A 25,752-nucleotide genomic window follows, 5' to 3' on the forward strand; every position below is an offset into this window, starting at 1 on the left:
TGTAGAAAAAGTTTTAGGGGCAAGATGGGCAGTTTGGAAAACTTAGGTATACATTATCTTTTCTTGAAAAAAGAAAAGGAAGTTTATCACAAAGGGACTGAGACAGGCTAAATTTAATAATCAAATGAGGATGATTGCCCATATTTTTTACAATTCTAAACATTTACCTTGTGGAGTGCTTAGTGGCGTCGATCTTGTGAGAATAGTATTTAGTACGGGTCAGATTTATCTTTTTTTTTTTTTTTTAGAGTTTTGCCTTAAGCAAGTTTTGCTTCACTAATGTAGTCTTGGCGCAAGACTCTTCCAACCATTGCAACCTTTTTTAGTAGTTTCTAGCTCCTCTGAGTACCATGGAACAGAAGCAGAGGAGTGTTTGGATTTAACCTTCCTGACTGGAAAAAAAAGAGTTCAGAGGTGATGCCATCCAAGAAGTATATTTTTCCATAGTTGGCTCCCAACTATGGATATTGTTTCAAACCAAAGAGGGATTTGCAGGAGCAAGTGCTGCTTGCTGTAAGATTATCCTTTGTTATTTTAAACCAAGAATGACTAAACAGTGGAAGCAGCTTTATATTATGAGCTTTAGATAATGTAAAAGAAACAGAAAAACGTGTTGCATATTCATTGGACCAAACCAATGCCACTGATTTTTCAACCTTACGTAGGTAAATATTGCTTCCAAATCGTGTTCCAGAATATGAGTTGCTTGATTGACTCTTTGTGTGAGACCATGGGTGGATAATAGGTCCAAACAGGCATTCACTTCCAGACATGAAATACTGCCAGAGTAAATATTGAGGTCTCCTAACACAATAAAGTTGGAAATTCTGAGCAGAAATGGGGCAATAATTCAGGTAAGTCCTGATGATTAAAATCTACATAGGCCCTTGAGGGCGATAGAGTGGTAGCCCAGCAAGAGCAAGAAACTTTTTACAGAATTCTTAAAAAGAGTGATGCTGACCGCAAGAACACATCTTCAGCAAAGCAAGAAATCATTAAAGAGATTTTATGTATATTGGCTAAGCTTCTTTTCTTTTGTTTAAGTAATCTTGCACATTATGGGGGAACGGTGGCCTTGTTAGCTCCTATTTTTGCCATATCACCTTGGTTTCTGATTTTGTTGCAGTTGGCCCTAGGTTGCCCTTGGAGTTGCCTGTGCATATATCCCCACTACGTCTGTCTCTGCTCTCAGACCTCACTTTATAACATTTTCACCTGAGGACGTAGAGGTTGTGGTAACTGAATTCCAGCATTTTGATCTCTCCATGCAATTGGTTGTTTCCATGCAGTAGGACCGTTAGTTTTAAACCATAAGTCTTATGAGAAGTACTGGACTCATTTTGTTTCGTGGTGTACTTCACCAAAGGTAGTGTGACATCTTAGGCATCCATGATGTTTTGTTAGATTGTTTCCTTCCATGCCTTGTAGTATTCTTTCTATGCATCATTTCACTTTTGCTGGTCAGATTTGCGTCACGTTTTCTTCCACTGGCTTTACTCTCTTGCATAGCTTTGCTTACCACAGGGCAGTCATGCATTCACTCTGCCTTCAAGTGATCTGCCTTTGGTTCATTGGACCCTACACGTTGCTCTTTTAGTGCCTCTTCATGACATTCCCCTTGCCATTGTGTCTGCTAATGTGTTTTCTCATTGCAATAACACAACTTCCATGTAGGAAAATGCCTCTTTTAACATGATCAACACCATTTGTTTGGGCTTATGCTGCTGGTGTGCTGAATGTGTGCACTGGGATTCTGGTAACCAGGACCCAGTGTATGTGTTCTGACCCATAAAACATGTTTAAATTGGCTATATTCTGAATTGGCATATTTAACTTACCTATACCTTAGGTATAATGTGTACCCAGGGCCTGTAAATTAATTGCCACTAGCGGATTGCAGCACTAATTGTGCCACCCACTAGTGACAGGGTAAACATGACTGCCTATCTACCACTGCACTGAACCCTGTCTGTGCAGTTTTAAAACTGTGAATTCGACCTGCCAAAATAGTCCCTATTCGACAGACCTGAACCCTCCTTTTACATATTAATAGGTCACCCCTAAGAAGACCTTACTGCCCTTAAGGCAGGCTGCATCCCATTTAAAGAAGGACATATAAAATGTTGATGTTAAATATGTCCTTACAGTGAAAGGACCCCAAAATCTATTTTTACTGTAGCAGGAGTAGCTGTTTCATATCATAGCTTAGGGATACCCATTATCTTCGGCTAGGTAACCGCTACAAAATTCATTTGTGGACTTTATTAAATATTTATTACAAGCTCAATTCACTGGTAAAGTCAGATTTATAATAAGTATTTTGGTAAAGGTACTTTTAGAAATGTATATTTTCCTTGCCTAAAGACACTACAAGTCAATTTACAGCGGCTTCAACTGCCACCCAGGAGCTAATTAAAACCTTTGATGATGTGTGAACTTGCCCTGAGAGCTGGGACAAAGACCTTGTGTATGGGGAGGTGTTTTGTTCCTCTGGCCAGATGACCATCTGTCTGTGTCCAGCAACTTGATTAACTTCCAAAAGGTCTACCCTGTCATAGAAACATAGTAAGTGATGCCTGGGCAGGGCCCTCTTTTATCCACCTAGTCTGGCAGGCATCAGTCCCAGTTGTAGAGCAGCTACCACTAGAACTGGTTTGAAGTATCCACAGGGGATGGGTTGCTCATTTCCCTGGCCACAACTCTGGGGTGGGCACCATACCTCTGCCCAGGGAAATAAGGGTTCTGCCATCTTGGTTTTAGGTAGACAGGGACTATTTGGGATGGATTGAAAGCAGTAGTGCACTCATGAGTTTATGCAAAGTGTGTAGGGTTATCCTAGGGAACCTTTCCCTTATTGTTTAGAGAGGGGCTAGTACCAGTCATAAATGTGGCAACCCCGGATGCCTCTTCAGAACACTGCTGGAGCTGTGGAAGACAGAAGAAGGGCTACACCTGCTGTTGAGCCCTGAAGAGACCTGAAAGGCTGGACCTCCTCCCATTTGTAGCTAGGACAAAGAAGTGGACTCCAAGGGTCAACTGGCGGACCACTTGTTAGTCTACTAGCACATATCAAAAGAAGCCCTTTTCCTGAAGAGCCCAGCTGACCAGTTCTTACTGGACCTGCTGTGGCCTTTACTGGTACCTTCTGCTGGAGTGAGTCTTAACTCTGAAATGCTGTTGTTGAGATCCTGGGACAACTTACCTGGCCCATCAGGCATGACTTGTCAGTCCACCACCACCACCACCAGCCTCACCCTGCCCACAACTGAGTTCCCCTCCTTTGTGGCACCTACACCACAGCTGAGTCCACCTTTCCTAACCTGTGTCCCAAAGGACAGATCATTCATCAGTGTGCCCCAAAGTACAGGGACCGGGGTCGACACCCCAAGTCCAGGACAATGAAGGTTCTAGTGTCAGTGGGAGGGGGCGCACTGTGCCAGGGGCACAGGCACAGGGGGAAAGGGTCAGTGGGAGGGCAACTGTGGGCCAAGGGATGAGGCAGCAACACAACACCACTGGCCAGGAGGCCATCTCCAGAGCCTTGGGAGCCTACCAGCAATCCCAGGACACAATGGGCTAGATACTCACCACCTTGCAGGAGAACCAGAGGCTGCAAAGGGAATACCATCAGGAGGCCATGCAGCAGTGGCAGGCACACAATGCCACCATGGTCTCCATTGTATGGGTGCTTAATGAACTCATAAGACTCCAGCGTGCGTCCTCCACCCAACAGCAGGCCCCATCCAGTAGTCTTACAACACCTGTGCCATCAACATCTGCCACAACTACTGGAATGGAGGCCCAGCAAGAGGACCTACAGGCCACTAGCACCCCTGCCCCTGCAGCTGAGGAACCGCCCCCCACAAAGAAGGCCATCCATCCAGACATCCTGCAGGACCTGAGGCCAAGACCAAACACACCACCAGGAAGTGATGCCTCTCCTGAACATTCTCCCTTGTGTGCCACTGATACACCCTGTTGCCTGTCCAATGCCAAAACCAATTATCCCCAGGCTCTTGGGTACAGGATCTGTGGAACCAAAAGCTGGACCACCCACTCTGATGATTTCAGAAACCATGACCCCACTCCTCAGAACTGTGATGTGAACACAAAATAAACACTAATGAGCACAAGTAATGGTGTATGTGTCTTCACTGTTTAAAGTGACATCTTTGGTAACAAACAGTAATAATATACACATACAACCAGTTTGTCAGAGTGACAGATGTAGCAAGAATTCCAGCCAGCAGTTGTGTCAGTACATCCATATGGTAGTAACATCCAATAGCAAGGGTGCCAAGAGTCATGTCAGGAAGCATATTGTAAACACAAATGACCTGATTAGGAACCAAAATAGGGAAAATGTTAAATGAAGTAACCAATGTAGGTTATTATAATACACATACAGCAGTATTTCTCACACACAGGATACATGCTGCAGTGGGTAGGACACCACATATCTACAGGCTAGAACGGTCAGTCACGCACATGCAAAGTAATGGTATCAATCCATATAGGTGATATGCCCAACAGTACACCGCCTTTCATTGTCAATAACAGGTAGATGCCAGACAGTAGATCAGAATACAAAATGATAGGTCTGCTGTACAGGACAATTCAAAGAGGTGTACATTCCATTGTCTCATTAATACAGACTTAGGACTACACAACTTGAGTACATCTATATGGTTGAGAATGAATGGCACCAGCATTCATCACATGTTAATGGCAGTTTGAATTTACACTTCCCCTCATGTTAAGTCAGCATTCCTTCAGGTTTGAAAACAAAGATGGAAGGCAGTAGTCTCCTCATACACATTGATGCATACAACACTGAAGGACAAAATCACATCTCTCATACAGGGTTCGACTTTTCATCAAACTTTAGACCACACATACCTGAGAATCATTGAAAGAATAGTCGAATTAGGTCAGTCCTGTTGTCAGCTGCCTGCTCCTTGTCTGCCTCCTCGTCGGTATTAGGGTCACCAGCCTCATCTACAGCTCCTGCATAAATGTTCCTCTCCTCCAACAGTGGGATGTGCCTTCTGAGGGCCAGATTATGTAACATGCACCATGCAACAACGATCTTGCAGACTTTCCCTGGTCGGTACTGTAGGGTACCACCGGACACATGGAGGCAACAAAATCTTACTTTCAGTAGGCTGAAAGTCCACTCTATCACACGCCTCATCCGGCTGTGTACCTCATTGTACCTGTCCTCCCCATCTGTAGTTGGATATCTAACTGGAGTCAGGAGCCAGGGCAGGTTGGGGTATCCGGAGTGACCTGTGTAGACATGGGTACAGTACATTAGGGAAGGGTGTTAGGCATAGAGCTGACTGTGTGGAGAGGTAATGCAGATGGCTAACATGGACAGCAGTACACTTACCAATAAGCCAGACCCTTTTTTTTCTGTAGATGTAACAGGGACATTGCTGTTCCTTGGGATGTGGGAATCATGTACCAAACCAGGGAATTTCACAGTCAACTGTGACGTATACTGGTCTGCAAGACACACCATTTAAACACTAATCGAATATGTACTTTTCCGGTTTCTGTACACCTGTTCATTGGCCCTCGGAGGTAGCAAGGTGATGTGAGTATACCATCAATGGCCCCTATTACATGTGGCCCATGAGCAATGTTGTAAAAGGCAGCCTGAACAGTGTTCAGTTCTGGATGTTGTGGAAACTTTAGGTACCTGTCCATATGTTTTAGTAGGGCACCCAGCACATCCTATAACACTACACTGAATATCGGGTGTGACATCCCTGCAGCCAGTCCCACAGTCACCTGAAATGGTCCACTAACCAAGAAATGCAGGACAGACAACACCTGTACTGTTGGAAGGATGGCATGGGGATTCCTTAAGACTTGCAGGAGGTCTGGCTGCAACTGGCCAAGCTGTTCCCTGGTGGTCAGACGGTTCAGTCGATAGGTCATCATAATGTGCCTCTCTTCCATGATTTCCAGGTCTACTAGGCACACACATCTACACACACGCAGACACAAAATACACAAATGCAAACGCAAAAACACACACACCATGGCAAACAGATATGTGCCATACACATAGCACAACACACACGCACTCCATTAACACAGTCATGCACATTCATACACAACACCCCACAATCACACAACAACAACATCACAAACACACAAATGCAGTTATAGACAGGCACGTTGAGAAACACCACACAACCACACAAACAAAAAGCTGTACTTAGTAAGAAGACGCAATCAATATCGCTGAACAGACATCCAAACAATGACACAGGTGAGATGCCACAAACACCCAACATACAAAGGAATTCACGGATGCAGCACCATACACACGGACACACACACACAACTACCATACATTGCCATAAGCCAGCATACAAACACATCACAGCATGCACATGGCACAAGTCATCTACCCAGCGTATGCAGCAACACACACAGCCCATACACAAACAACACACACCGTAGCACACAGATATCACACTACCATGTAGAAGGAAACCAGGACAAGTACTTCACCTTGACAACCACATTTCTGTGGGCAGATGTATTCAGCTTAAAAATAAATAAATAACTATTTACAATATAGGCCTCCTGGCAAGTCCACTGTCCAAATGTATCCCAGGCACATAGGGCACATTCCATAGGCCCAACTTGACTCCTAACTGCAAATAGGCTGCCACATGAAGGGAGCACCAATGGGGCAGGCAGGCACCTCGGGAGGGCTTGGGTTTGGAAGAGGTGTCCTTTGGTTTGGGAGGGGTTGGGGCTTTAGGCTTCAGTCTGTATGGTGGGGTAGGGTGTTTAAACTTTGGGGTAGGAGTGGGGATCTTACATTTGGGTGGGGACGGGTGTTTTGTACGGGGAGGGGCATGGGTAGACTGGTAGGTGGAAGGGCTGGGTAGGGGCAGGGGACATGGTGTTTAGGGGCAACTCAGGTGGGACAGGAGGGACAAGTCAAGGGAGGCAGGGAAGACTTTCTTATGGACATAGGACGGTCATATGAAAAAGGTTTAGAAGTGGAGGTAGAGGGAGCATTTGTATGATGTGTTGGTGTGCTGGACGTGGATGCAGGTGTGTGCAATGTGTGCCTGTATGTGGTGAGTGTATGTTGGGTGAGTGAGTGAGGGTGTTTGTGTTTCTTGAGAGGAGGGGGAAGGAATGTAGGGAGAGGGAATGGAAGATGTGTGAGTGTATGTTGGGGTGGTGGCTGCAAGTTAGGTGGATGTGCTTCATGTGGTAGCGAAGGTGGTCGTGGTGAGTGCGGATGTTGTGTGTGGGGTTGGTGTCTGCATGTCTGCTCTTGTGGTGTCTGAGGGTATGACAGGACTGGTGGCAGGATCAGGGTCTGATGATGCAGTGACAGCAGGTATGAGTGGTGATGTGACTGTAAAGGAGGAGGTGGTGTGGGAGACAGTGTAGAAGTGTCTGTTGTCGTGTTTGCTGATGTGTGTTGTGTGTGTGCATGCTTGTGGTGTCGCTTGTGGTGCCTGTGTCAGTCTTTGCACACCTTGTCTGTTGTAGTGGGTAAATGATGGCCTGTAGGTGTGCTCTGGATGGGTCAAAGGAGAGGGGTCTTGGATTGGGAACAGGTAGCTGGAGGGGTGACAGAAGATGAAGGCACACTGGCTGCCGTCAAAGAGGAGGCCAGAGCCTAAAACGATGTCTGTAGGCCAGCCAAGGCACTGTGAATACCTTCCAGGTACGCATTGCTCTGCTGCATCTGGGATGCCAGTCCCTGGATGGCATTCATGATGGTTGACTGCCCCACAGAGATGGAGCTCAGGGGGTCAATAGCATCCTCATTGAGGGCAGCAGGATTGACTGGGGCAAAGGCAGAGGTGCCTGCGGCAAAGGAAACACCCACCCTCCTGGGTGAGTGGGCACTGGCAACTGGGTGGGGACCTACAGGGAGGGCGGTGCTGGTAAGCGGGGTGGCGCACAAGGATGATGCTGGGCTGGTATCAGATGGGTCTGCCACCACCAGGGAGCCGCCTTCGGAGGAGGAATCCAAAGATGATGTTGTAGTTGTTCCAGTCTCCCCCATGGTGCTCCTCTCACCCTCCGACCCACTGGTCCCCTCGGTGTCAGTGGACTCTGCCTTCTGGGTCCCGTGGGATGCAGCTTCACCACTCACCAGGCCCTTTCTCCTTCGCCAGATGATGCTAATGCACACATACACAGAGGTGGAAAGAGAAGGAGGTTGGGAGAGAAAGAAAGGGAGGGAAGGGTCAATACCTACCCATCTTGTGCACATACCGACAAGATATCTACTCATCCTGGCTGTGACAAATAGTGCCTATAATACAAATGCTATAAACATAGTTCAGGTAGCCATAACCAATTAAATAACCTATTACCACACCTCTTCACCCTAGAGACTATATAGAACATCCTACATGCCTGTCATTTGTTGTACTCACATGCCTATTAATTTACTCCAAGAACATACTCACCTACATGTCTATCATAACACAGTGAAACAAAAATAAACCTCAGAGGTACTGCATACACAGACAATATGACAGGTATGTGTGGAATACATTTTGTACAGATGTCCTTTTGTATTTCAATGAATCCTCTCTCAAAGTACACTTCACACACTTGTCAGAACCCAAATACAAAGCTAACAAGATTACTTTGGCTGTGTTAAGTAGAATCAGGGATAGAGAATGAAGGTTGTAGAATGCCTCAACATTGAAGTTTGTCTTAATTGCAGTTGACAGTTTGGTACAACACCACCACATCAATGCTTGCATGGCTCTACAAAGCTAACGCACATCACTACAACACAATTGGAGTGACAACCATGACTGTATACTCCTCTAATTCCATTAGACCTCGTCAATACCTAAGTTCAGTAAGGGACACAGTAGAAAACCATACAAATATCACCTAACAGTCTGCCCTTACCCCCTTGTGGCTGCTGTGCTGCCCTCAAGAGCTCAACCAACTCTGGGTAGGCCACTGCCAGTATGCGGGCCATTGGGCGGGGGGGAGGGGTCAGGGTCCGATGGGCACCCCTTCCTAGTTGGGAGGCCATCCCCAACTGGGCCTCTGCGGTCTTCCCGACCCAGTGTCTCAGGTACTCCCACTGCTTCCTGCAGTGTGTGCTCCGCTGGCTATGGACCCCCAGGGTCCGCACTTGTTTGGCGATGGCTCTCCATAACCCTTTCTTTGGGCACTGACCTGCATGGGAGAAAAATAAAGGAGAACATCACGTAGCATTTTCCGACACACAGCATACACAGCACATGCACAAACCCAGTACACTATACACCACACACATGATTAGCATGCTATTTCACTTTTCAGACATCCCGTTTCAACGTGCACACACTTTCGCTGTCAAACACCACTTGAGATGTAAGTAAACAAATGTTGTACTGACCTGTTTATCTGGAGCCCTATACAGCTGTCCATACAGGGGTAGGACCCCTTCCACCGGTTTTTCCAGTTTGTCTGGAGTGAAGGCTGGGGCCCTATCCCTTGCTTTACGTGCCATTGTATCTCCCAGATACAGAACACAGCAGCTCACGCATTTGAGGTCTTGCTTGCTCGAGTGTCAGGAGTCAAGTGAGCTGGGCTATACAAAATAGCAGTCACGGCCGTCCCGGTTATAAACATCACCACAGACGGTGATCATCATTGGCCCTATTTTCCCATAGACATCAATGTTAACCAATGAGGAGTTACACAGCGGTTCTGACTGCCTTCCGCCATGACAACTCCAGCAGGCGGAATGAGGTCACTTCCATCTGTCCACTGCATGCAGTACAGGCGGCTGCCATTTTACATATTTAAATGAATTTTATGTGATCCGACTGCATCATTACTTGAATATTTCCACAATATGCTAAATGTAAGGTGTATGTTTACATCCATGTATGAACGTTCTGTACTGTATAACATATTGGAAGCTATTGTTTGTTCATGACTTCATTTCCTCTACACGTCCCTCTGTCACAAGTATGGCATTATGAGGTACTGCCATAATGTCTGGGTAGGAATGGCGTGTGGATAAATGTTTCCATCTGCATGCCTGACAACTTACCGGTCCAATCCTTTCTGATTGTCCCATGATATTTATCGGTCACGACACTGTAAGAAATGTACTGAGTACTGTTTGTCCCCCTGCCTAGATACCACAAAATCGGAGTGATGAGGAATGCACCAGAAATTCTGGCAGTCTGCTGACTCATAATATAGTGGGCGGTGAATTGGTCCCCGACGACCTAGAGATGGCTACCGCTGTCGGTGGCAGTCTGACCGCACTGGCAGTTCTGGCTGTGTCTTGGCTGTTTTGAGGTTGGATCACCACGGTGGTTGTAATATGGCGGTCTGCACCACTGGCCTGGCAGTGGTGCGACTGCCAGCGTGGCGATCCGGTGACCGCCAAACTCGTAATGAGGGCCTAAGTCAGAAGTTAAAATTTATAATTGAGAAAAAAACTGTTTTCTGTATCTAACCCGTGCTCCATCGTGGTCTGCCTAGGTCCCGGTCAAGTGAAATGAGATGACCACGGTCAGCCCTTAACATTTCATGGGGCTATTTTTAAACCGAAAACATAGAAATTCATATTTCTAGTTCCCCCGTTGGAGCTTTATCACTTTGGTGTGGTTTTGTTCATTACACAATTCTCTATTTTTTAAATTGGAGAGGGATTTTTATTGGGCTGTGTTTTTAACTTTTTCACTGTTTTGATTCTTCTAAATGCTTTACACATTGTTAAGCCTGTCTGCTCTGTGCCATAGCTATGAGGTTCAACCTAGGTTTAAATCACTGAAATCTTTACTGAACCTAACATGAATGGTGACATTGGGCCACATGTACGTAGGTTCAGATTTGCGACCCGCAAATTGCGAGTCAGAGCGAGAGTTGCAAATCCGAATGTAGGATGGTGTCCTTGACACCATTTACGATTCGCAAGGGGGTCGCAAATGCCCACCTCATGAATATTAATGTGGTAGGTCACAATTTGTGACCCCCTTAGAAATGGCGGCCCTCACAGGGATGGTGGCCTGCTGGAGACAGCAGACCACCATGTCTGTGACTGCTTCTCAATAAAGCTGGTTTTTTGTTGTAATGCAGCCCGTTTTCCTTAAAGGAAAACGAGATGTATTACAAAAACAAAAAATGAAACTTTTCGTTTCATTTTTACAGAGCAGGCAGTGGTCCATGGGACCACTGCCTGCTCTGATAAAATGTTTACAGTCACATTCACAACGGGGAAGGGGTCTCATGGGGACCCCTTCCCTTTTGCGAATGGGTTACCACCCATTTGAAAAGGGTGCAAACTGCGATTGTTTTGCAACCGCGTTCGCGGTCAGAAAACAATCCTACATTGCACTGCGAGTCGCAATTAGGAAGGGACCACCCCTTCCTAATTGCGAGTCGCAAACCCATTTTGCGATTCGGTAACCAGGTTACCAAATCGCAAAACTGGGTTTGTGCATTGCGATGTGCTTTTTGCACTTCGCCAACAGCCAAATTCGCTGTTTGCGAGGTGCAAAAAGCTACCTTCATGTGGACCCTAATTACTTATGGTGAACTACCTTCCTTCACAACTAATAATCCACTTTGTCACTTTCAGCTTTGAGATTTGCGTAGTTAGAGACCTTGTTGTGTAGAGAGAACTGCCAATAGTTGTATCAAGGTAAGGTGATCTTTTGCCTGGGTCTCTCCTTTCGTGGCTTCTGTGGCGTTTCATGACAGCCAGTCACTTTTTTTGGCAATTGTTTGCCCTGACAATCAAACACCAGGAGAGTTGTGATGTGCACTGGGCCCTGTAGGTGTGTCTTATCCACAAAGCGTGGTTCCTTATGTTTGAAGTTCTCTTTATCGCATTCGGTAGCTCTGGAAAAAGGTAAGCATCTATGGTACACTGTTAATAATAAAGCTACGGATATCTCAGGCTTATTAGTGCCACTCCCTGGTCCTTTTCAACGGCATTTAGCAGTTTGTGGCCACTTCCTTGACTGAATAATGGAGAAGGGTGTTGTTTGATATTTGTTGTGCGGCATAACAGATGAGGTTGGGTGTATTTTTTTTCTGTCGTGTTTGGTACTAGTGATCTCTTTGCTGTGAACAACTGACTTTGTTGTATCACCAAGAGACTTTCATGGTATGCATTTAACTGGTTCTTTTGTGGTTGGTATTTGGGTGTACAGTTCGGAGTGATTAGAAAATCTAATCTTAAAATTGTAACGGGAAAGTAGGAAGAGGTGGTGGTGTTCTCATTACCTACCAGTAATTTTCATTACTTCGAGCGCGGGCCTCCTCCTTTGTTCCCATCCTCCTGCTGCATCTTGCTTGCTGTGTGCATGAAAGTATGGGCCACTTTGTGAGATCAAAAGGAGGGGAAAGGCCCGTGTTAAAAAAAATTCTTAGGACAGAGTCAATCAAGCAAATTTCCAATTCAAAAGGTGAGAACTACACTTACGTTAGAAGTGTGGCAAGGGGGTCGGACCTTGACCCCGAGTAAGCCATATTCCTTCCAAGTAGTTAGGATATTATCTGTCAGTTTGGAGACAATTCTGTGCTTTGCGCACTGATTTCAAAATCCGACATCTCAGCACACAAGCGCATGCACGCCCCTTTGCTTGAGAACACACATTTAAGCCCGCAAAAAATAAGGAGACGGTTTGAAGTTATGTAATGCTTTCTAGCTGAAAGTTCAAGTATTTTTTTTTATATTTCCCAGTCAAGTATGACTCTCATCTGCAGCCCACAACTGCAGCCTTAACGAGAGGATAGGTGCGTTACATAATTTCTTCGCTTCACCCAGTTTACATCAAAGAAATGTAATACATTTGAAGCTGGCCATTCCACTTCTATTTGTTTTTAATTTGCACTAGGATTATCCGAAAAAAGGAAAGGGAGAGTTTAATTTAAAACTCATCTGTTTTCTGAGCTATTGTCAAACTGCCAGATAACTTTTCCTGCAAACAATGAACAGCATGTCATTTGGGACGGCACCGCTCAACAGGCACTACACCTCCAGCGCGGAATCTCTTTCTTCGAGGAGGCTTGATCCCTTTAATAAACACAATACTAAGAAAGCAGTCAAAATTACTTTGGGGCTGGTTGAAAAGCGAGGAAATCCTGCCGGAACAATCGGGCTCTTGTTATTCTCGTGGAACATGGGTCCTAAAGTCACTGGGGGAGATGAAAGGGGTAGGGCCTGCCACCAGCTCCCTGGCATGATTCCCTCTGGTTCCCAGCCTTGCCCCATCTGTTATGGATAGGCCTCCATGAATGGCATGTGTCAAGAGAGCCCTCTCTTTGCGAACTGACCAAAGGACTCAGTCAGCCAACGACCTCCCCCTCGCGACTTCCGCAGCTTCCGCAATTGTTGTGAGTCCACTGCCATATGGTGCACAATTAGTATTTCCACCCCACAATCAGAAAAAATTTCCTCTGCGTGGCCAGGCATCAGCTATGTGCGAGTTAATGAACAGCAGATGATGAATGCCTACACATCAACAGTAGATAGGATGTTTCTGCTCCCAGCTTTAACCCTTTCTAGTGCTAGAAAACATGACCAAAAGACAGGGTTGAAAGGTTTGGTCCGAATTTCACGAGTTCTGCCATTTTTGCGTTTTTCATGTCTTTTTTAAGAAAACACTGAATCCCAGTTCCGCTTTTATGATACAAAAAATACAATGGGGCGAACTAGACTAAAGACAGGCAATGTAGTGTTTGTAAAATGTGGCTCCATTCCCAAAATACAAGTGATAAATGTGCTTGGAATTGTGAAATAATTTTTGACATATAAATTTACCCCTTTCATTTAACTTGCAGCAAAATTAGAAGTCTTCCTGAATGTTTAAACAGATGAATGCACTTGAGTGCTTACCGACAAAGGATTAAGCATTCAGGGGTTGGAGGGTGACGCTTTAGTGGAAGCAGAAGGGAGAGTGTGACTTCAGTCAATTTTTTATTCATACACTTGACTTCTCGGGAGGTTGGAACTCTTGGGTGGCAGATGGTCCTTGTAGGTGGATTTAGCAAGCACGCATCTCCCATTAGCAATAATTGCATTGCTCTATGCAAAAAATGAGCACAGATTAGGCCTGAACTGGAATGATGGCGGGCTCATTGTTTATATTTGTTTCCTACAGAGATTAGCTGGGTATATTTCCAAACCTCTGGCAGTCAGTAAATCATTATAAAAGATAATGCAACACTCTGCCATGTTACAATACAAGAAGAGAACAACAAATATGCTCTGAAACTAGAAGTGTCAAACGTATGCCCAGGAAGACTAGATCTAAGCCAATGGTCTAACCTGATCTCGTTTACATACTGAGTGGCTATCTAAAAAATCTGGCATGGATCAGGACCTCTTAGATCACCGATAGACACTCCTTATTTAAATGTTCTTAGCCAGCACTATAACAAAAATATAATTGTTCTCTGACTGCCTCACATTTATACCTTTCCGTCTAAGATTGTTGCACTAAGGTGGTGATTCTTTATTAATGTTTCTCAATATATAGGGACATATCGCTGGTAAATCTTGCTCATTTTATCACAGGTTTTAGTTTTTATAACCACTCCTTGCATATAATCAGGCTGGCCCAGCTCAGTGTGAATCCATGCTGTGCCTTGCCCTGTCACGTACACCTTAGCAATTGGATTGGCGACAGACCCCATTTAACATCATCCACACTGGTTGTATGATGAAATATCAAGTCTGAAAATTTCATGATACAAAATGATGGTTGTCGAAAATGTCATGATAAAAAAATATGGTTATAAAAGTATTGATAACATGAACAGCAACTTTTAAAATCCCTACAAAAACAACAAAAATATTGACAAAAAAATGACTGATAAAAATGTCATAAATCAAATGGTATCAAACAAAAACATAGCAAATAAAAATATTGAAAACACAGTAAAATAATTTTAACACAACTCAAATATTGTTAAAGATTATTGAACACTAAATTATCAAAAACGAAATCACTAAAATAATAAAACATATAGCAAGCTGCTATGAACTATGACATAAAATAAAATGAATGTAAAAATCATTATCATTTAAATGAAAAATGAAACACCAAAACGTAATGAACATCCCTAGTGAAACCCTAGTCAAATTAAAAAGTAAGACAGTTAACATAAAGAAACAAAGCACTAATAAAAAGAGTACATATAAAACTCAGAAGAACAAATCAAATTGCTGCACCTGCTGCACCTGAAAGCAACTTCCCCAAAGTCCATCACTCTGTCAAAGAGAAAGACCACCAGGAAATACTTCAGCAAGAGAAAACAGAAAAGTATTTTGAACTTCACAAATTCAAGTAAATAAGTTATCTTTACAAAATTAAAACAGCCATAAACACAAATATACCATCTGACTAAACACCTAAAGTATTTTTTTCTTTCCAAAATTCAGACCAGCAAACTTAAGTGGAAACTGAATTCAAAAACAGAAACCTGATAGCTAACGTAAAAGAAAATCAACTGAAAAGAAACAAGTAAGTATTCAAATCAAACATGTAAGAACAAATAATTCATTAAAATCATTAACTTTAAAAAGTTAAAAGAAAATTCAAAACAAAAAAACACTAATCAATATAAAATAAAAACCTCTCTACAAGTCACAAGAAATACAAAATCCAATCCTGGGCTTTTTTATAATATCCTCATATATTCTGGGAGCAGTAGCCACATTGGCAATTCATTATATAAATTAATATAACACCACTAAAAGCGATCATTTTTTAGCAAACATTTCTGAACTTCAGACACTGTTTAAATTAACCTGTGCTAACATAAGTATTCATAACCAAATAAATACTTTTAGTTATATATTCAAAAGAAAAATGAAAAAGAACAACTAAAATGAAAGAAGATAGAAGTTCAGAAACCCTACAACGAACAAGACCAACTCCAAGAAAAAGAGAAACAATGTAAATATAAATTACAAAACATGAAAATTATATGGAGATTCATCATTAACTCTAATTACTATTTAAAATTATAATACTTATAAAAAATATGTTCATATTATTATTACTCTGCACAAAAAACAAAATGTCAGATACAGCAGTGCATGCAAAATCCCTACTGAATCACAAGGGAAGTAGCACAAATGAAAGAACCCCCGGAAATGTACTAAATTGAATTATTCCAATATACTATTGGAAAGCAACTACTGTTAATGACAGAGTAGAGAAAGTTAAAGAACATAACTTCAAACACAACAGAATTGAACCCTGTTATGTAGTGCAAGACTGAAGGGAAGCAAAGAAAGGTTTCTCTGCCCTCAAAAAACTATATTAAAAGACATAGGCCCTCATTCTGACCTTGGCGGGCGGCGGAGGCCGCCCGCCAAAGTCCCGCCGTCAGGTTACCGTTCCGCGGTCGAAAGACCGCGGCGGTAATTCTGACATTCCCGCTGGGCTGGCGGGCGGCCGCCTTCAGGCTGCCCGCCAGCCCAGCGGGAAAGAGGCTTCCACGATGAAGCCGGCTCGGAATCGAGCCGGCGGAGTGGAAGCTGTGCGACGGGTGCAGTTGCACCCGTCGCGTATTTCACTGTCTGCAAGCAGACAGTGAAATACTTGTAGGGGCCCTCTTACGGGGGCCCCTGCAATGCCCATGCCAGTGGCATGGGCACTGCAGGGGCCCCCAGGGGCCCCGCGACCCCCCCTACCGCCATCCGGTTCCCGGCGGTCGGACCGCCGGGATCTGGATGGCAAGAGGGGGGGTCGGAATCCCCTCGGCGGCGCAGCAAGCTGCGCCGCCTTGGAGGATTCAATGGGGCGGCGGTACACTGGCGGGAGACCGCCAGTGTTGCCGGTCCGACCGCGGCTTTACCGCCGCGGTCGGAATCCCCATTGGAGCACCGCCGGCCTGTCGGCGGTGCTCCCGCGGTCCTCCGCCCTGGCGGTCTTTGACCGCCAGGGTCAGAATGACCGCCATAATACCAAATGTAGAAGCAATGAGAGAATTAACTATTTGGGACTGAAAAGGCTCATACTTAGAAAAAGAAGAACTGACAGATAATCCACGAGTATTCGTAAACTAAGTCTGTGCCTAGAATGCTTTTTAATGTAAGAAGTTCTTAAACTATGACTAAAAGAATGCACATTAGTTCTGTACCTTTCCTCTTGGCAAAAAACAATCATTTCATCACCACGGTCAATGCCTTAATACATAAGTGATTCAAAAGAAAATATAAACATCTGTATAAATTGAAAATTCTTCTCATAGAATAGGAAGTGTATTTAGAGTTTATAATCCATGCAAGTATATCTCCGATAATAACATGCAATATCAAAAGTCTAAATCTGTAATCTCAAATACTAGCCTTAATACTTCTCTGTATTTAGCAAGTATTTGATCACTCCAGGCATAGCACTTTGAGTTCTAACTCAACAAAGATCTGTCTAGAGAAACTAAGAGCCTGATTTAGATTGATATTTTGGTGGATGGGTTACCCTGTCACATGCGTGGCAGATATCCCATCCACCTTATTACAAGTGCATTAAATCTAGAAGCACTTATAATAAGACGGTGGGTTGCATATCATATTTATGAGAGTATCTTATCCACCAAACTCTAAATTAAATATCTTTATTGCCCAGCACAGAATGGTCTGAAACTAAAGGAACTTATACTCATGAATCTGAGCTGGCCGCCAGGCATGTAAGTCTTGTGAGGTTACACTGGGAGTATGAGGACTTGTAGTCTGTATTGACTCCAACTGTGTGATTCGCTTAGTGTATTGCAGACGTGAAGCATCACAGCAAGTGGTGCTATACTCTGACCGTTTCTAGTGTGAAAAACCCACATATCCAGGAAGTTCAGAGGAGGGCATCTCCTTGCCCGTCCAATATGTACAGGTTAGTGTGGTCTGGGGATCACGACATATTAACACCACTGATAGCACCATCACCATAATAACAAAACCATCACTAAAATACTAATACTACTTCAATATCAATCATCCCCACAGTACTCATACCAAAACCACCAAATACCATACCAGCAACACTGTCATCAGTAGCACCATTGCCACCAATAACACCATCACCAGTATCATCACCAATATCATACACTATCCAACCCATACCACCACCATGAATGCCATCACTACCAGACACCACCAACAATGCCACCACCTATGCCACCACCCATACTACTAATATCACCAAAACCACGACCATAATACCACTACAGTCACCAATACTACCACCAAACCACAACTATCAATGGCATTACACAGGCATGGGCAGTGCAGGGGCCCCCTAACAGGGCCCCACCATGATTTTCACTGTCTGCACCCCTGCAACACCGCCGGCTCCATTCGGAGCCGGCTTCTGTGTTGTAGGGCCTTTCCCGCTGGGCCGGCGGGCGCTCCCTTGGTGGGCGCCCGCCGGCCCAGCGGGAAAGTCTGAATGGCCCCCGCGGTCTTTTGACCGCAGAGCGGTCATTTGGCGGCGTAAGTTTGGCGGGCGGCGACCGCCGCCCGCCAAACTTAGAATGACCCCCATAGTAATTACGTCACACTGGTCGATACCCTAGTCAGTAGCAACGTATGTAGTGAAAACATGAGTTAACAGGTGTGCGCTCTTCGTCAAATGGATCTGTTCCTGCCACTCAAAGACATAATATTCATTGTGGTAGTAAAGGAGCTACCCTGAGGGAAAAGAATACAACTAGAAACTTTGGAAAGTCAAAAACTAAAACATATTCCTGGGAAGAGGCAAAGATCAATCTGGTTGGAATAATTATTTTCCAAAGTCCACAGAAGAAAAAATATGTTTGAACAAAACAGATTCAAATCTATGAACACAGACAGAGAAGCTTGGAATATGTGGAAAGATAAGCAACAGAAGTAATCACTGTGACCAGATGCAGGAAGAACCTCATAAAATACATCCAGGCTGCAAGAACAACCATAAGAACAACTATAAACAAGAACGTAACATAAATGTGACATTAATGAATTCCCTTTAAAAACTGTGCATTAACTTCTAATATGGTGCTCCTTATATATGCTATTCACAGTTCCCTAGGAAGACTTGAACAACAGCCACACACTGAAGATGGCTGGGAAACAAACCTGGACATTTTTAACCCCAAATTGTAATAGATGCCTGCACAATCCAATCTGGAGTACACAACAGACCTCAATCATTATTAGAGCCTCAGGGACAGAAAAGGCTCCAACCATCTTGAACCCACACCTGGACCCAGCCTTAGTGGCCCCCTAAGCCCTCTTACTATAGATAAAGAGGGCAGATACAGCATTGTGGAATGTTTACTGTACTGTACACCCCTAGCAGTAGCCGGCATATATGTGCCAAGCTTCGGACACAGTGAATTCCTGTCATCCCTCACACCTACACTATTCCAGGATTCTGCTACCACATGGAGGACGACTTTAACTGTGTGCCTGATATAGTTCTAGACAGATCCCACCCACCACTTCCGTGTGCACCCAGCAGAATTACATCCTAGGGGCTCTGCTCCTGGATGTTCGATAGAGGTCTGCACAACATATGGCACCTAAGACACCCAGAGGAGCGGGAATACTCCTTCTATTCCCCAGTACATAGCCTACACACTAGAATAGATTTAATTCTGGGGCCAGCTCAACAGGCCCAAGAAGTTATGCAAGTGGAGTACTTCGCCAGGATGCTGTCTGATCATTGCCCACTGCAAGTAACTTTACAGTAGGGCAGACTGCGCACAAGCATTTCAATGTGGTGCCTACAACCTGAAACACTAACTAACCCTCCAATTTGTCAAAAGCTGGCTGCCTGTATCTCTCAATACTTTGAACTAAATAAGGCAATGGCCTCATAACCAGCCACGGAACAGGATGCCCACAAAGTGGTCATGCGAGGCCACTGCCTTTTGGCTTCTGGGGGAGTCAGACGCACCCTGACACATGAGCTGATCTTGTTAGAGTCTGATTTGCGCACATTAGAATGGAATGTTGCATGAAGTAGCTCACACCATCCTGATACACTCCGTGATTTTTGCACCCGACACAGGGAAGTGGACTCATGCCTGCGCAGACATGACTACCACCACTACCTCACCAGACTCCACTCAGAAGTGGACCGCTCTGGCAGATTACTGGTGTGACTGACACGCGGTGAGCAACACCACACTCCCATAGGTGCCATTAAACTTGACTCTGGTATCATAGTCAACACCCAAAGTTCCATTAATGATGCCTTTCAGGATTATTACTGCAGGCTCTATGCGGCGGAGCCTGAACCCTCTCCTGCTCAAATGACCACTTTCTTAGACAATCTTCGCCTGACCCAACTCACCCACTACAGAAACAAGACTTCGACAAACCCATTAGTCTCGAGGAGGTCCGGACCGCATTGAGCCAACTAGCTCTAAACAAAATCCCCGGCACTGACAGGTTGCCAGCAGAGTACTATTCTACATTCTCAGCTCAACTTACCCAACCAGTCTTGGAAGTGCTACATGAAGCAAGGAAGCGGGATCACCTCACTGACTCCCAACGTGAGGCATTCATAGTGGTCTTGCCTAAACTGTGTTGCGACCCCCAATACGTTCGCTCTTCTAGGCCTCCGTCGCTTCTTAATCTAGACTGCAAACTATTGGGCAAAGTCCTTGCCAACAGATTGCTCCCTTTGATTAGCCAGCTGATTCATGAGGATCAATTGGGCTTCATTCCAGGACGCAATGCCTTCTTGAACATCAGACGACTCCTACACCTGCTGAGTGGAGCCCCATGTTAGGATCATAAAAGAGTAGCAGTATCTTTAGACATAGAAAAGGCCTTCAATACTCTCAGATGGTCCTACTTAAAGAAGGCACTGCGCAGCATGGGCTTTGGCCGTAGGTTTTTGGACCGGATTAGCACACTGCATTTTAATCCCACAGCCTGCGTCAAAATGGGACGTGTTGTCTCCAATAGTTTCCACATCTACCGCGGCACTAGACAAGGCTGCCCGCTCTTTCCACTGTGGTTTGCAATAGCAATGGAACAATTAACCTCCGTGCACAGCAATGGGGAATCCCAGATATGGACATGTTTCCCTCTATGCTGATAACGCATTAATATACCTACGCAGAAGCACTTCCTCATTACCACGAGTCATGCAGTTACTAGATGCTTTTGGGGACGTATCTGGTTTATTTGTGAAATGGACAAAGCCCTGCTTAATCCTATTGACCCCTACCCCAGAACGTATACAGTTTGTTCTACAAGTACAACATTTGCTGTGGTTCCATGTAACATATACCTTGCCATTCAAATTTACCACACCGCCGCGGACCTCAGGGATATGAATCCAGCACTTCTCTCGATACGTGGATCACTACCTTTCTGGTGTTTCTTACGACTGTCACCCCTGGGATGTGTGGCAATTGCCAAGCTGTTAATATTCCCCATACTGTTATATTTTTTTACTGCACTACCATTAGTATTGCCCCGGTCATTTTTCCATTCACTACATGGCCTGATGTTAGAAGTATTATGGGGTAATGCTTGTTGTTGGGTCACCCTAACTACCATCCATCATTTGCTTGACAACAGGGGCCTACTTATGGCCAGTTTTGAGGTGTACTATGCAGCGGCAATGGCTGCTTTGCTGGTTACACCACTCCCTCACAGCAGAGAGAACAATGGTACTCGACAGACTGAGTCCGATAGACGTATTGGCATGGTTGACAGTTTGCACATGTCCTCCGCTACATGGCACCAATCTGATGGACACAGCCTGCGTCTGTTGGCATAGATTTGTACAAAGTAGGGGCCCTACACCACCTACTCTCCCAGGATCCCAATGCTTAGTATGTAAGGCACAAGGGACTTGCACACACATCAAGATCTGGCACCATGGATAACAGGACTAACTACTGCGAGGGACTTCTTCAGAGACAGCTCTCTCATCACATACAATGATATCACTGATACTTATAACATTGGTCACAGACAGTTCTTAACATACCGTGCCATAAGACAGCTCATAGGCGACACTTGGCGGACGGGTCGAACGGAACCTCTAACATCGCCTATTCTTCACACATTATTAATGGGGCTGGGTTCTACAAAAGTTATATCCCTGCTGTACCATACCTTTATCACATGCTAATACTGGACAGGCAGGAGCACGGGCACAATGGGATGCAGCCCTCCCTACCCCACTATCCCCAAATTCATGGTCTAAGGCGCACCAACAAGTAAAGATTATCTCTCTCACAATCCATGATTTTGCTTCACTCAGTTTAATTATCCCCACCAAGCATATATATTCCCCCACCATCTTCAAACCATGTTCCCTCACACAGCACACACATGCCCACACAGTGGGGAATGGGATGCTACTTTTTACCATATGGTATGGGCCTGCCCTCCCATAAAATGCACTTGGCATTAAGGGGGTCAACAGGCTGGCGGTGCTTCCTGGCCAATTCTGACCGCGGCGGTAAAGCCGCGGTCAGAAAAGGGAAACCGGCGGTTTCCCGCCGGTTTTCCCGCCGGTTTTCCCCTGGCCAAAGGAATCCTCCATGGCGGCGCTGGGATTCCGACCCCCTTCCCCCTTCCCGCCAGCCTCTGCCCATGCACTGGCATGGGCAGTGCAGGGGCCCCCTAACAGGGCCACAGCAAGATTTTCAGTGTCTGCTTGGCAGACACTGAAAATCGTGACGGGTGCCACTGCACCCGTCGCACCTCAGCAAATCCGCCGGCTCCATTCGGAGCCGGCTTCATCTTTGCTGGGGCTTTCCCGCTGGGCCGGCGGGCGATCTTTTGCAGATCGCCCGCCGGCCCAACGGGAAAGTCGGAATGCCCCCGCGGTCATCTGACTGCGGGGCGGTGTTTGGGCGGTTTCCGCCCGGCGGGCGCTGCCCGCCGCCCGCCGGGGTCGGAATGACCCCCTAAATCACTACAATATCGGGCGAACTAACGGATTATGCGCTCTCCCCACCCCTGAATCCTGTCTACTTGGCATCCGCGCTAAACCTAAAGGGGACAAACAACTTCACAGGTTCATATATCTGGCCTTTGTCTTACTCAAACCCCTCATAGCAATGCAATGGAACTCACCTCCCTCTACAGATTTTAACATATGGCTGGGTGCGCTGTTGCAGTGGGTTCAGTCGAGTAACAGGTACTCTGCTCCTTGAGTAACAGGTGTCTGGCTCTAGTAGGCCCCGAGGCCTGGGGCGATATTATAATCAAAATCGAAACAAAAAATGATACCCATCCTCCCTGAGCAGTCCTCAGCATCTTAGTAGTACATTTCCTGCATGCATCGTGGTCTAGCCTAACATGTCACTCCAATGGGCCACATTCCCAGCCTCAACTTGGGAGCACCTATATCAATACATCATAATAATCCGTTACTATTTACCACATTCAGCATCCCCCGGTCAGACTCACCAGATAGCTATTTCACCTATCTCATGACACAAAGGCCATTTCCTGAAAACATCATATCACTGCATCTCCCTCTGGTATTATTGTAGGCCTCCCATAGCATTATACATACCCCTTCCAGCTATGAAGTTGACTTCTGTAAATGTTATGATCCCTCCTGTGCCGAGCCTTCTTTTGGCTATTTGGGGCAGTTCATGCTTAGGCCCCCATAACGTTTTGTCCACATAAGCTATCCACTTCAAATTTGCATACTTTTTTTCCAACATCCTAGGGATTCCAGAAGTACCCAGCGTTTGTGGGCTCCCCTAGAGGAGACCAAGAAATTAGCCAAAATACAGCAAAAAATTAGTTTTTTTCAAAAAAATGGGAAAAAGGGCTTTAGAAGAAGGTTTGTGGTTTTTTCCTTGAACATTGCACCAACAAAGGGTTTGCGGTGCTAAAATCACCATCTTCCCAGCTTCAGGAACAGGCAGACTTGAATAAGAAAACCCAATTTTTCAACACATTTTTTGCATTTTACTGGGACATACCCAATTTTTACTATTTTCCGTGCTTTAAGCCTCCTCCCAGTTAGTGACAGAAATGGGTGTGAAACCAATGCTGGATCCCAGAAAGCTAAACATTTCTGAAAAGTAGATAAAATTCTAAATTTAGCTAGGGGTAATTTGTGTAGATCCTACAAGTGTTTCCTACAGAAAATAACAGCTGAAATAAAAGAAATATTGAAATTGGGGTGAAAAACAGCCATTTTTCTCCACGTTTTACTCTGTAACTTTTTCCTGCAATGTCATATTTTCAAAAGCAATATGCTGTTATGTCTGCTAGACTCTTGAGGTTGGGGGGATATATAGGGCTTGTAGGTTCAACAAGAACTCTAGGTACCCAGAGCCAATAAAGGAGATGCACCTTCCAACAGGTTTTCATTGTATAAAGGGCATACAGCAATTAATTTGGTGAAATATAAAAAGTGAGAAATAGGTATCAAGAAAACCTTTGTATTTCCAAAATGAGCACACAATAAGGTGACAAGAAGCAGTCGTTATTTGCACATCTCTAAATTCCAGGGTGCCCATGCTAGCATGTGAATTACAGGGCATTTCTCAAATAGACGTCACTTTCACACACTGTCTCATATTTGGAAGGAAAAACTGCAGAAAAAGACAAGGGGCAATAACACTTGTTTTGCTATTCTGTGTTCCCCCAAGTCTCCTGATAAAAATGGTATCTCACTTGCGTGGGTAGGCCTAATTCTCGTGACAGGAAACACAACATGAACACTTCATATTTTAACATTGAAATTTGACATGTTTTTTGCAAAGTGCCTAGCTGTAGATTTTGGCCTGTAGCTCAGCCGGCGCATAGGGAAACCTAGCAAACCTGCACATTTGTGAAAATTAGACACCTAGGGGAATCCAAGATGGGGTGACTTGTGGGGCTCTGACCAGGTTATGTTACCCAGAATCCTTTGCAAACATCAAAATTTGGCCCAAAAAACACTTTTTCCTCTCATTTTGGTGACAGAAAGTTCTGGAATCTGAGTGGAGCCACAAATTTCCTTCCACCCACTGTAACCCCAAGTCTCCCGATAAAAATGGTACCTCACTTGTGTGGGTAGGCCTAGCGCCCGTGACATGAAATGCCCAAAAACACAACATGGACACATCACATTTTCCCAAAGAAAACAGAGCTGTTTTTTGCAAAGTGCCTAGCTGTTGATTTTGGCCTCCAGCTCATCCGGCACCTAGGAAAACCTAGCAAACCTACACATTTTTTAAAAACTAGACACCTAGGGGAATTCAAGAAGGGGTGACTTGTGGGGCTCTCACCAGGTTCTGTTACTCAGAATCCTTTGCAAACTTCAATATTTAGCTAAAAAACACTTTTTCCTCACATTTCGGTGACAGAAAGTTCTTGAATCTGAGAGGAGCTACAAATTTCCTTCCACCCAGTGTTCCCCCAAGTCTCCTGATAAAAATGGTACCCCACTTTTGTGGGTAGGCCTACTGCACGTGAAAGGAAATGCCTCAAAACACTATCTGGACACATCAAAATTATCAAATACAACACCACCTGTTTTTGCGGGGGTGGGGCACCTGCGTTTTTGGTCCAGGGCTCAGCAGCCATCTAGGGAAACCTACCAAACCCAGATATTTCTGAAAACTAGACACCCAAGGGAGTCCAGAAAGGTGTGACTTGTGCGGATCCCCCAATGTTTTCTTACCCGGAATCATCAGCAAACCTCAAACTTAGCTAAAAATCAAATTTTTCCCACATTTTTGCATGGGATCACCGCACCTTGACAAATTTCCTACCACCCAACGTTCCCCTGAGTCTCCCGGTAAAAATGATACCTC

Source organism: Pleurodeles waltl, chromosome 4_1 (assembly GCF_031143425.1).
Source record: "Pleurodeles waltl isolate 20211129_DDA chromosome 4_1, aPleWal1.hap1.20221129, whole genome shotgun sequence".
NCBI lineage: Eukaryota > Metazoa > Chordata > Amphibia > Caudata > Salamandridae > Pleurodeles > Pleurodeles waltl.